The following is a 13657-nucleotide window of genomic DNA, read 5'->3' as shown; positions in this document are numbered from 1 at the left end:
CTAGAACAGATACAGTAGCTCATTTCCTTCAATGCTGTGTCACCCGCCTCCCCCCTCCCCCCCCCCTCCCTCTCTCTCTCCCTCTCTCCTTCTCTCCTTCTCTGTCTCTCTCTCTCTCTCGCCTTCTCTCTCTCTCACTCTCTGGAGGTCAGTCAGCTGTGTGAAGTACCGGGGGATGTGTGTGTGTGTCAGACCTTGGGGAGAGACTGGGCTGAGAACAGACATGGTGGAGAGGCAACACTAAGGTTGTATGCAACAACTATGTAACGTAACATCTACTCAATGTCTATAAACTAACTACGTATCAACTATGTAACTATTATGCCACAACAAAGCCACTGTAGGCCACAGTCTTTCTTCTCCCCTTGTTCGGAAAGCCTGGGGAAAATTCGAGGCAGTTAACGAGGGATGGAGACCTGTAACAAATGTATGATAAAATAAAAGATTAAAAAACCCTATCCCAGTTCCCAGTGTTTAAAATGGAACAGTTCCCATTCGAGGTGGTGACACTCCTTGTCTTGTGTAGCCATACTTCCAAATCATATTGTCCTCATGTTGTCCTTTGGAGGTCTGGAGAATGTTTTAGATTAGCCAATCTGGCTTGGATTGAACTGGATGGAGCGATGGCAGAATGTGCTTGTAATTTCATTGGATGTTACATTCCAAGAGCCGTCCCCCACATGCCCATAGAATGGTTGCTAGTTATTATGAGCGTCATCTATTACGGGTTTTTCAGGATACGACTGTTTTGCAGAGAGTTGTTGCAATGTTGCAAGCTATCATAGTAGCTTGCAACGTTGGAGAAAATGGAAGAAAACCTGAAGGAGGTGTCACTCATTTCAAATGGGTTTCTACCCTTTTTGTTGTTCTCAAAACATCACTCTGCTCAAAGCCAATCAAAACGTGACCTCAGTCGGTACTCCATTCAAACTGACTCGGCTAATAACAATTTCTCCAGACCTCCAAAGGAGGCATGAAAACAGCGTGATTTGGAGGTATGGCTACACTGGATTATGTCACAACTGTATGTAACCTGCGGCTAATAAAAATTGAGTCAGAGATTTGTTCATGCTACTTATTTGTTATGGCTTTGCTTGGATATGTGATCCTCTTCTATTGTTTCAATAGTGGTTTTGGTTTAGGCTGTTTTTTGGGGAGAGAACAATGTTGCTTTGATGAGGTCATTGTGTGTTCTCTGTCATTCATTGGAAAATAAGAATCAGACATACAGGCTATGAGGTCATGTCTTCGTTCCCTCCTATCTCTCTCTCTCTCTCTCTCTCTCCCTGTCTCTCTCTCTCCCTCTCTCTCTCTCTCTCTCTCTCTCCCTCCCTCTCTCTCTCTCTCCCTCCCTCTCTCTCTCTCTCGCTGCGTGTGTTTTTCTCCTTCACTCACTAACTCACTCTCTCCCATAACAGATGAAACCAATAGACACACATTGAAACAACAAGCACTGTCATACTGTATACATACAGTATACACACAACACCTGAAACTGAAGCTACAGTAAAATAAACAAACAAACCAACATGTATGTTCGGCTAAGCCAGATCAACATGCCTTCACAGAACAGCGCAGACATTCACAGTCTTAAAAAAAGCAGTGGAAAATGCCTCCCATCAGCTGTACACATATGAATCCATCAAATGGAGCACATCTCTGACTTGTTAAGGTAGCATTTGTCAGCTGCTCCAGGAATGACTGTTTGACTCCAGCACTAATTGCCACTGGTGCTAAATTTAGTATGAGAGATGTAGTCCTTTTGATCAGACGCACCAAATCTAAAAAATCCTACCCAGCCTCGCAGGCAAGTTTACCCGCCTCTCCACTCTCCCCATCTGCCAGTCACCAGGGAATAGGTGAACTATTCCATATGTCAGACTTGTCAATCACCCACAGAAATATGGGAAGTCTTTCTTTCTCTTTTTTTTATTATTTTTTTTATTATGCGAGCTGGGTAGAGTTCCTTTCTCAGATAATTATTCTTGGGTTTATTTATTTCTGTGTCATCATGGGTGGTTCGAATACCTCAAGACAAGAAGAGAATATCAAAACATCCCACAGAGGAAATTATAATTTTGTACATTAATCAATCATTGTAAATGAGACAAGACTGTCATCACAGCAATAAGCCATGATAAATTCATTGGTATACATGTTGATACAATTACTATATTGGATTTCAAAACCCCCTTTAAAGGTGCAATATGTGACGTCCAAGCGTATTATTATGTAACAAAAAGGTTTCTAATGGTTGTAATGACTATGTTTAATCCGTAGTGATCAGGGAATGAGATCTCTTGAAAGAAATTGTTTATTTACTAACGCTGTTCCGGTCTCGAAAAGCGCTTTCTAAAATGGAGTGTCAAGGGGCGACACTCGGTCTGTATACAGTACAAACATATTATTACTGGCCAGGGGTCTTTGAATCGTGTGCACATGCAGAAACGCAACAGCCACTGTTGACAATTAAGGAGGATGTTGTTGTTTGGAACTTCAAGTTAAATTTCACCACGGTGGCCAGAGGTGGCAGATTTCCAGCAGACTTACTGTACGCCATGCTCCTTTAAAACATGCTGGTTTGTGTGCTTCTTAGCGTGTCGTGCAGAACAGTAAATGGATTAAAACAGATGTTTGATCGTGGGCAACTTACAGGTTGATCGGGCCGGTATACAATACGGATTACTTCGTTTTTTTTGCATTCCATCCCGGAACACGGATCCTTCCCTTTGGCATTCTAGAGTATTCTAGGGTGACAAAGGGCAGCGATTATAGTATAAGTCTAAGAAGCACTTTCACACTGTAAGGCCAGCCACCAGGAGATAAGAAAATGGATTGATTTTGATGAGTTTCTTACTGTAGGTTCTCTCCACCCTAGGTGCTCCTCTCTCCTTCTGAAAATAAACCATTTAACATGCATGCAAATAAGTACAGATAAAGTCACATTGTTCAATCAGTGTCATGCACTGTTGCTCGGCTGAACGTACAGTAAGCAGCCAGACGCCTTTGGAAGAACCTTTGTGTGTGTGTGTGTGTGTGTGTGTGTGTGTGTGTGTGTGTGTGTGTGTGTGTGAGTGTGCTTGCAAGCATGTGTGTGTGTGTGTGTGTGTGTGTGTGAGTGTGCTTGCAAGCATGTGTGTGTGTGTGTGTGTGTGTGTGTGTGTGTGTGTGTGTGTGTGTGAGTTCCAGAAAGTTTGAGAACAGCAAGAGGTGGCTGTGGGTGAGTGATACTGAATGGACTAAGCAGACCGAGGCCATAACTCATACACTACAGCAGCTCTGCATTTTAGTGCAGTCAAGGTTATGGAGGGTCAGGTGCCAACATCATCTCCAGCATCGCCTCACTCTGTACTGCCCTAACTAATAAATAATATATTTTGATTTGTGTAAGTGATGTTATACAGTACAGGGGGGCTCTCATTGTAATTAATACATTTTTCATCATCCCAGCGAATGGCTAAATAAAGGGGTTTGTGGAGAGATTGATCTCACTGGAGAGAACCTTCATAAAAGACACAAATCATACTAAAAGCATCATCTAAACAAGACTTAGGTTGTATGGTGAATGCACAGTAGCCTTCAATAGTAGTAAACTGCATTTGACTGTTTCTTTACTATTTTTTCTTTTTTTTTCTCTTCAGAATTTTGATATTCATGCATACCCACGCTAACTCAACAGATGTTAGCTTATGATTCCTGAAAAGTGTGTTGTTTTTTCTTTTTTTTTGTTTGTTTACAGCTGCAACAAAGTATAATTCAGCTATGCACAAGCCTATCAAAGTACTACTGTATCAACACAGTTCTAAAAAGACCTCAAAGAAAGGTAAGTCTTATTTGAAGAATCTCAATTATATGCCATTTAGCAAATGCTTTATTCAGGGCAACTTAAAGTACAGTGAGTGCATTTTTTTTTTCTGATATGGTCCCAGCGGGAATCAAACTCAAAACATTTCATTGCTAGCACCATGCTCTACAAGCTACACTGGACCACAGCATGCAACATAGTTATGATAATTGCCTTCATCAGGAGTCAAATCACATAGCTGTAGGCCTATGCTGTGTCATTTGGTGTGTTGTAGATATATACACTTACTGAACACTTTATTAGGAGCACTATACTAATACTGGGTAGGGCCTCCCTTTGCTCTCAAAATAGCCACAATTCTTCGAGGTATTGATTCCACAAGATGTTGGAAACATTCCTTTGAGATTCCATGATGACATGATTGCATCACGCAATTCCTGCAGATTTTTCAGGTGCACTTTCAAGCTGTGAATCTCCCATTCTACCACATCCCAAATGTATTCTATTGGATTCAGATCCGGTGACTGGGAAGGCCACTGAAGAACACTGAACTCATTGTCATGTTCATAAAACCAGTTTGAGATGACTTTTGCTTTGTGACATGGTGCATTATCATGCTGGAAGTAGCCATTAGAAGATGTTTGATTGTGGCCATGAAGGGATGCACATGGTCAGCAACAATACTCAAATAGGCTGTGGCATTCAAGCGATGATTGATTGGTATTAACGGGCCCAAATTGTGCCAAGAAAACATTCCCCACACCATTACACCACCTCCATCATGAGAAGGTGTACAGGTGTTCCTAATAAAGTGTCAAGCGAGTGTATTTTCTTTAGCTAAATATAATCAAAATAAGGAATTTTCCTCTTTCATTACTACTCATAACATACTGTACGTACAGTACTTTCTGATTCACCACGTTATTCGACACAATTTTCAGTCGGAGGTGACCACTGCCACACCACAGAACTGTTAACTGTCAGCGTCCTGTCCCCACGTTGTGTTTCGTTAGCGCCCCTGTCTAACTCATCAGGATGAAATGAGGGCGAAACTCGATACATGACTGAGAAAAAAAAAAACTGGCATCAAAACGTTGCTTGTCGACAAACACCCTGAGCTCTAGAGAATGTTATCTTCACAGTTTTCCTTGAGAGGAGAGCAGTCCACATCGAACGATGGTATCACAAATCCCACAAAAAAAAAAACTTCTGATGAAATCACAGACGTGTCATTCTCCCCTAGACTCGACAAGGGGACTTCATAGCAAATGGTCCATAGATAAAAAAAAATGATGAAGAACCAGGAAATCATTTCATGAAGGATTTGTTTTTGTAAACCACTGTGTCTGATAGCATCTCATGGTACACTGTGAACATTCAGCAAGAAGTACTGCACCTCAGATCATTTTATCTAAGAGTTGATACTGTAGGACATTGCAATTGAAAACAAATTCCTAATTAATTGTCATACTGACTAGTATCAAATGTCTGTATAGGATTCATTGCATTGTGTATACTCCTATGGGTGAATGTCATGTACATACAATGACAAAGATCCAGTAAATTCAACAGACCCACATGTTACAAGCTGTACATGGGAGGTGGGAACAGACCCTTAAAAGATGACGTCACTTACTTCAGGCACTCTATGGCTTACTGTCTCAACGCAATTATGCCTGTCCATTGTAGAAACAGTGGGGTCCAGGCCACAGACCAAATTAGTTAGAATTCATTATGACATATGGAGAATGGCCTCCAGATCACAGGGAGGGGGTCTGCTTTGTACCAGTGTGTGTGTGTGTGTGTGTGTGTGTGTGTGTGTGTGTGTGCGCGTGTGTGGGCGGGTGTGGGTGGATGGGTGCGTGGATGCGTGCGTGCGTGGGTGTGAGTGTGAGTGTGTGAGTGTGAGACAGAGACAAAGAAGATAGACACTGTTGAGAGGTACAGTACAGTAGGGAAGGTTAAAGACCTTTGCATCAACCTTGCTGTCGGCTACAAAACCCCCTCTGCTCTGGCAGGGGCTCCAGAACCCCCTGCTCTGGCCCTGCTCCTCTCGCGCTGTGTGTGTGAGAGCTACACTTAACCTCCCCTGAACCGCCTCCCCAGGACGTCACTGACGGATTACAGACGGGCCTGTCTTCAAAAGGCCTGCCTGTCTGTCGTGCCTGGCCACACAGCAGCACAAACAGGACCCAGATGATCACAGCTGACACTGTGTAGAGGTACTGCAGTGACTCATGAACGATATGCGGACGGAAACCAATGAGCCGTGAAACGTGCATTAGAGCTAGAGCTCTCTGAGACGTATACAAACGTGCCTCTGATTATTCTTTGTGGTTGGATCTGAATCTGAGCGGAGAATTCAGATGTAGCCTTGTTTTAAAGAGGGGGCAGGGTGGGTGGGTGGGTGGGGTGGTGTAAGCAGACTGTAAATAATCACTGTTTGAGACATGAAACATGGCGTAGGGATGGAAAATATGGTTATAATGCAACTGTGATCAAGCTGCTTTGTGTATCCATTATGTCGAAATGAGAGTGACCTATGAATGGGAATAGAGATGGAAGAAGAGATAGACAGTAGCTCTATATGGGAGTCATTTCCACAGAACGTAGTCTCCCAAGGACAGGCTTCAGACACTCCACACTCTAAAGTCTGTCACATACTGTACATGGCGTGTTCAATGGTTACCGAGCAGTCAGAAGCATTTGGGCAGTTGATGTTCAAAATTAAATGACTGACAGGTCGTAGCACCAATCGGACATATCACAGGCGAGCACAACCTGTTTTGAAATGATCTCCGTTGCTAGCTTCTAACTAACTATCATTTCTCGGACGAAAATGTTAAAAACAGCAGCGTGGTAAGGGAAGAGCATTCTCAGGCTTAATACAATGTCTTCCTCCTCGTTTCGAAGAAGACAAGAGACGCTGTAAGCATAAGAGGTGTTGTGTCTGATATTCATCGCCTGTGAAAAGAGGCTACACAGAACACCGAAAAAAAAGCACACGTCTGAGAGATGGAACTTTGTTTTGACTTGAAATTTCCTGTTCTGCTCGTTCCATTTCTATGGCTGTCCCTGTCTCTTCTCATCAGGTCTCACTCAGGGTATAAGAGTGTCCAACTGAGTGTAAGGGAGCTTGAATGGGACACGTGTGGATTATCAGTGACTGTCAACCTGAAGTAACTGACAGTATCGTTACTCAGACAAGCTTTAAAGGACATTTGAGAAAACAACAAGGGTCGCAAAGGCGGGAAAAAGGCCTCTCCAACTAGTCTCCTAAGAACCAACTACTCAACTTAAAGTGAAATAAACATTGTTCCACCGGTGTGTGTTATCTTTACGTCATGCTGTTGGCTACCGGTGGACTCCCCCGCAGTATCGCATGGCAGAGAGCGAGACATAGGTAATCTGTTGCCACCACCCAGAACACCAGGGACCGAAGAGCATGCAGTACAACGCCCAGACCGCAGTCAGCCCTTCTCTGGCCTCATCAACACGGCACAGCCTCTGCCAGACAGAACAAATTACACTACAAACTCCCAAAGTGGGGGCTTGAATTACTCCACAACCGGACTGTGGTGTCTGTGAATGCTCTCCGACGCAATGGGACTCCTTTTGTGGCGGGAGGGGGAAATTCTTCCCCTGATTACTCATTTGGCCTATTTGTTTTCATCTGAGCGCCTCACTCTATCATACAATCTCAGCCTGGATCCCCCATCCAAAATCAACTCAATTCATCTGCTTCATTGTGATGGATGGGTGCTTGCCATCCATATCCCGCTTCTGGTTTTATCCCCCCCCCCCCCCCACTCCCTTTCAACAGAGCAGGCTTTTACCTCTCCTCTTTACAGGACCATGTGCTGCTGTTACTGCTCCAGAGGTCTGTGTTCCCAGACATTAGGTAGGGTTAGGGTTAGCGTTAGGGTTAGGGCCCCCATGGCCCACAGCGCAAGTCAAGGGGGGTTATCTTTTGTCACACTAAAAGGTATAATTTGGTTATTTGTATGAGATTGTTTGGGAAATGGAACTCGTTCCACAAGATATTTTTTTTTGCTGTCATGTTTCTTTGTTAAAACATCTTGTGCTGATGATGTACAAAGTACAATGTGTTTTGATAGATTTTTGTTGTAGGCTACATCCGGTCTGTATGTAAGCTCTAATATTAAGGCATTGTGAAAGCAAGTTGAATATCTCACTTTGACAGGATAAGAAATCACAAATGTCATTTTTGTAACTGTCACTCAGAAAAACAACTTTTGGAAACAGATAATAAGCTTACCAAATGCATGCTAAAACATCTTTCAAAAAAGTTCATAAGATAACAGCTACTTACTGTATCAGAGCACTGCCTTCATGTATTCTGTAAAATCTAATCCAGTGATTTGATTCAGTCAACAAAGAAGTATATGCTTCCTTAAAAAGATAACATACTGTTTTCCTTCTTTTCATCCTGCACTTCTTAATAGCATGATGACACAAATATAGCTCTTTCTACTATAACACCTTTTTAAGTCTCTTTTCTCATGAAAAGAAGACACAGCTAATGCTAAAATAAAACGTAGCTGTAGCTATGGCAAGCTAGGTGTGAAATAATCTTCATTAAAAGTGACAATTACCTGATTTATAAAGAACTAATTGAAAGCAACATGTGCAGTTAATGACAGAGTAGACTGTGAGAAGGAAAGGAGAGAGCAACCTGTGAAAATTGCACCCACACTTGGAAGCTTTGTTTTGACACAAGAATTGACAGGAAGAGAGAGAGATCACACAGACTCCTACCGCACATCTACTGCAGACCATCTTTTTTTCCCCGTTCTGCCATTTTGTTTGTCGAGTGAAAATCTTTGCTTGAGTTGTCTGACAATGTTTTTGGTGAACACATTACAAGGCCGTAAAGTAGACTGCGAATTTTGGTCATTGATAGCTTAGACTCTCTTCTAAAAGGAATGGTTGGCATAATTGTGACTGTGTTTTTGGGGAAAGGGCATAAACGTGAGTGTTACACCATAATTGTGGGTAACATTGTACTTTTAAAAAAAAAGATAATGTTTTTAGGGCATTTCTGCTTCATTGGGATAGAGACAGTAGAGATTGACAGGAAGGATGGGAGAGAGAGGAGGGATGACATGCAAGACGCGCCGAGGGTCGGAATCAAACCAGGACCCTTGCGATGATGTGCTATGCAACATTGCACATTATAAAGTAGGCTTCCTACCAGTGTTACGGTACACTGCAACAAGCCAGTAAGTACATGCTATTACAGAGTTCATAACATTTTATTATCTCACATGTTCTTGCTTGTAACCTTTATCCAAAGCGACTTACAACAAATACATTTGTTTAAGTAAGTGAATCATCTATCCATCAGGCATCATAAGATAAAGTAATCAATGCTCGAACCAGGGGCCATAGGCAGTCACAATGCTTTTTTTAAATGAATAGGAGAGAAACTTGTACGGGGGGGTAGTGGGGGTGAAGAGGTCTTTCGGAGGGAGTTACGGATGTAATAATGTAACTGTGATGTGATGTGTTCCTTCCTTTGACCACCACTGCCTTTCCCCACATGTATTATGTAGTGTTATATCGATGATGGACAGGGGAGGCAGAAATCGGAGGACAGGCTCATTATAATGCATGGAATGGAATGAGGAAGGGTGTCAAACACACAGACACCCTTCCTCATTCCATTCCATAGAGTACATTACAATGAGTCGGTCCTCCGATTTCTGCCTCCCCTGGTTTCTCCCTATCCGTCCCCATCAGGTAGAAGAGCAAGCAGAATTTCACGACAAAAACAGAGCTTTTCATAGAGGCTCTCTGAATGGTTTAGCTATCCCTGGCTTCCACTCAGCCATTGTAATTCATGAACAATACGCACACACGCTTAATGGGAAAATGCCTGCAATAAAGCTGAGAGTGCGTTTGGGGAGAGCAATTTGAGTTCCAAACAATATGTGAGGTTTTCCTCCTCGCATGGGTAATGCTGTACTGTTTTCTTTTTTTTTACGTAACGATACTGAATATGAGATTCCTCCGAGTATGAAGTCTACCATTTCACCACAGTTTTGACTTTCCGTTACTGAGAAGAAAAGACTAAAATGTTTGAAACTGATGCTAGCCACAGTATACCCACTGCCTTAAACTTCACTTTGACTTTGTTACTTTTGATGACTGATTTGTTTCTTATGATGACTGATGGATAGATGATTCACTTACTTAGACAAATGTATTTGTTGTAAGTTGCTTCGGATAAAGGGCGTCCGCTAAATGCCATAAATGTAAATGTTACTGTCCATCGACCCGAGGATGGTGGTGGCGTAAACATGAATCAAGAACTCATACGATACTACGATGAAGTACAATGACGGTGAACGGGGGGGGTTGTGCTCGCTCTCTCGGCGAGAGAGAGCGCTACAAGCAGAGCGACTGCTATCTCACATCTCTCTCGGCATTCAGGCTGAATGTGAAACCCACCTGAGTTTGTGGGAGAGGGCCCTGACCGTCTAGCTTTTCTCAGGCGTTTTTGTTCCTCTTCGCCCCCCCTCGCTCCGCATTCATGGGATATGCAATACCTCCACCGTTCCAACCTACAGGGGACAATGGACAATAAAAAGCAATCATTCTCACTTCACGGCTGCAATTACTGTACTGGTGAAGCCCTCCCTACCCCATAAGGAGAGAAGGAGGGAGAGAGAGAAGAAGAGAGAGAGAGAGAGAATTCCAGTGTTACTGTTAACACTGGTACACACGGCCCCCTTTACAAAGTGCTGGCTGTCCCTCCTGCCATTTTACCCCCTCTGCTGTCCACTCATCTTTTCTCCATTCCTCTGTGGCGATGATCCACAGAACAGTTCACACGGTGTCCTAGAGCATGCTGGGTTAATGTGACACCATGCTGGTAAGCACTTCCTGTCCCATGGTTGAGGCCATTTGGAGCTCGCTGTTGCATGGTGGCACAAAACGTCACGAAAGTGCTCGAGAGAGCAACTGCATTTTTAGAAACGATAACTTCGGTACGTTTTTGCTTTGTTTGTCAACACTTGATTCTGTTATCGTTTTCATTTCCTCAAAACATGCTCCCCATAGGCTATTGCTGTCGTACTATTTAGTCTAGGCTTCTCTGTCATCTGCGCTTCATTAAGATTGAAAAGATATCTGCTGCCCGTCTGTCATTGTTTAATGACAAGCCCCAACCGCTAAATACGTGTCCACTGTTAATTATCAGAGACCATGTCTTTTAAATATCAAATTCCTCCCTCTAAATAGTGGGCAGTTCTCCTTCCAGTCTCATCTGTCACTGTAAATGTCATCACTTGATTCCTCTGTTGGGGACCGTGACAGGCCCCACTTTCACTGCGGCTTTATCTCCCTCTCCATCCTTTCTTCCACTACAAAGATCCCCTTTTTTTTCCCCAATGCTCACGGCTGTATCCGCTTTCTACACGTGGCAAATGATTGCGCGGGTAAAGGTATTTTCTGTTTCAATCTTACATTTTCCCAAGAGAGAACAAAAGGGGACAAGCATTCTGCAGCTGGTTTCACTGAGAAAATTGTTCAGAGTTGCCTCATTCCTCAGCAGATTAGCGAATGCATACAATCCTGGTCTAAGTGCTATTGTGCGCCACAATTTGGCCATTATACTTTGTCCTTACCATTTAGAGAACTCCTAACCAATTAAAGTAATACAGCCTTCCAATACCTGCACCCAATTAAATCAGGGCGGTATTACCTGCCTTGATACAGCTAGCCATGGCCCCTTCACACTTACTTGCATTCATTAGGCCTATTCATAGTGAAGGAGCTGATGACAAGGATTCAAGCCCCCACCCCACACACCCTCTCTCTCTCTCTTTCTCTACCCCCCTCTCTCCCTTTCTCTCTCTCTCTCTTTCTCTAACCAGCTCTCTCCCTTTCTCTCTCTCTCTCTCTCTCTCTCTCTCTCTCTGTCACTCCTCTCAAGAACCAAACATGTCTGCCGCTCACTCCAAGGACTCAAAATTGGCCAGGGAATAGAGAGAGGGAGTGTCAGCTGGTGACACGTTTTTTTGTTCCCCCCTTTTCTCTTTCTTAGACATTTTTCCCGCCTGCCCCTGGTTTTGTCTCCCAGGTAGCCAGTCTTTTTTTCCAGCTCATTGTGCCTTTTTTAAATCCTTGGTCCATGCAGCTTGCTTGGCACAGTTTTAAAGCCTCAACACCACAAAGAGAGGGCTTGTCCAGGCCACTGACTCGATTGACAAATTCAGAGTGTTAAAAGTCCACAAAAGCCGGAGTTTGGTGTCGCTGAAGGGGGAAGCCATCAATGTGACGCCCCTGCTGTCCAAACCCCCAAACCACCTGTCATATTCACCCATTCAGGAAAAATCCCATCATAACCTCCAGTTTGGGCTGTACTTCAGTCGGAGGAAGGAACCTTTATCTGGTCTTGGATGTTTTTTGACACCTGTCCTTAAAGGGGCAATCAGGGATTCAAACAACAACAAAGCAGGGCTGGATGGGTCTGGAGAAATGTAAACACTCTCAAATTAATTCTATGGATCCAAGGATGACCATCTATAATCAAAATGATGGTGTTAACCATGTTTTGAAGCTATACAGTGTTATAGCTTTGTTGTTTTCAAACAATGGAGTAAAACAATCGTATATGTTGGGTTCTGATGGGGTAAGACACTGAACTTATATTCTTCAGGAATCAATGGCTATGTATGATTCATTCAAAAGTCCAAAAATAACTAAAACACAGGTACAGAGCCGGCTTAGCTACAGTAGATACTCTTTTGATTGTAGATATTTTTTTCACTTCAGTCTGAGTGACAATGTAACTCCAAGTAGGTCAAAATACAGTAGCAGAAGCAACATGTTCAGGAAAAAAAGAGAGTGACATTGTGTGGATCCTCGGGTGGGGGGGAGGGGGGGGGGGCAATGGGGTGTCCTTCTACTGACAGTGGGAATTGTATCAACTCTCACTCTACTCTCAAGGGAGCATGAGAGAGAACAGGAACACTTAATGTTATCGTCTGCTTATAAAACGATTATAAACGTTACTACATAGCTTGTAGCTTAAAACAAGGAAATACATGAACAAAGCCCGTTTTTCTGGAGGGGGGGGGGGGGGTCCTCATTGAATTTGAATTATAAATGTGCATCATGTATTAAAATGCAAATGGTCTATTAGTGCCTGATAAACTATTTGATAATGATTCAATATTCTTATTTTTTTTATTTTGTAAAACAGACAATTTTTTCTGATAAGGCAACACTGTAGCAACAGTGCTCAGCCAGCCAATCACCCTTGTCTGAAGTGGTGCACAGTGTGCCGACCTTGGGAAGGATGAAAACCCCAGGATCACTCGCCTTTGATATTCCCAATCAAAGATCCCGTTCGACCGGTTGAAGGTTGTTTTATGTTTTGAAGTTGTTGTTTTTCTATTCACACCTGGCGTTACTGAGCGCAGGCTTGTAATTAATCCACCAACAAATTGCAGGGACTTTAGAGGACATTAGAGAAGGAGAATGGACACATTTACTGTCTTGTTATTGTGTCTCTTTAGCCTCACTCCTCTCTACAGAACGCCATGCCCACTGTAGCCTGTAGAGAGATGGGAGATACACGTGTGTAACCACTTAGGAGAGAGAGAGAGACAGAAAGAGGAAGGAGAGCAGGAGAGGAGAGATATAGAGATACAGAACGACTCAATTCAGACCACATGGTTTCATTCCAGTAAAATAGAGCTTCAGTGTCCAGAGGGTACTTGTGGTAGCGGTTATGCAGAAGTACTCATTAAGAAACAGGGACAGGAGAATGAGCGGAGCAGGAATGAGGATGCTGGTTGTTTACAACAAGACAGCATTCCC

The sequence above is a fragment of the Argentina silus genome (genome assembly GCF_951799395.1).
Source record: "Argentina silus genome assembly, chromosome: 11".
In the NCBI taxonomy this organism is placed as follows: Eukaryota; Metazoa; Chordata; class Actinopteri; order Argentiniformes; family Argentinidae; genus Argentina; species Argentina silus.
The sequence above is the reverse complement of the archived record's forward strand: the minus strand, read 5'-3'. Positions refer to the sequence as shown.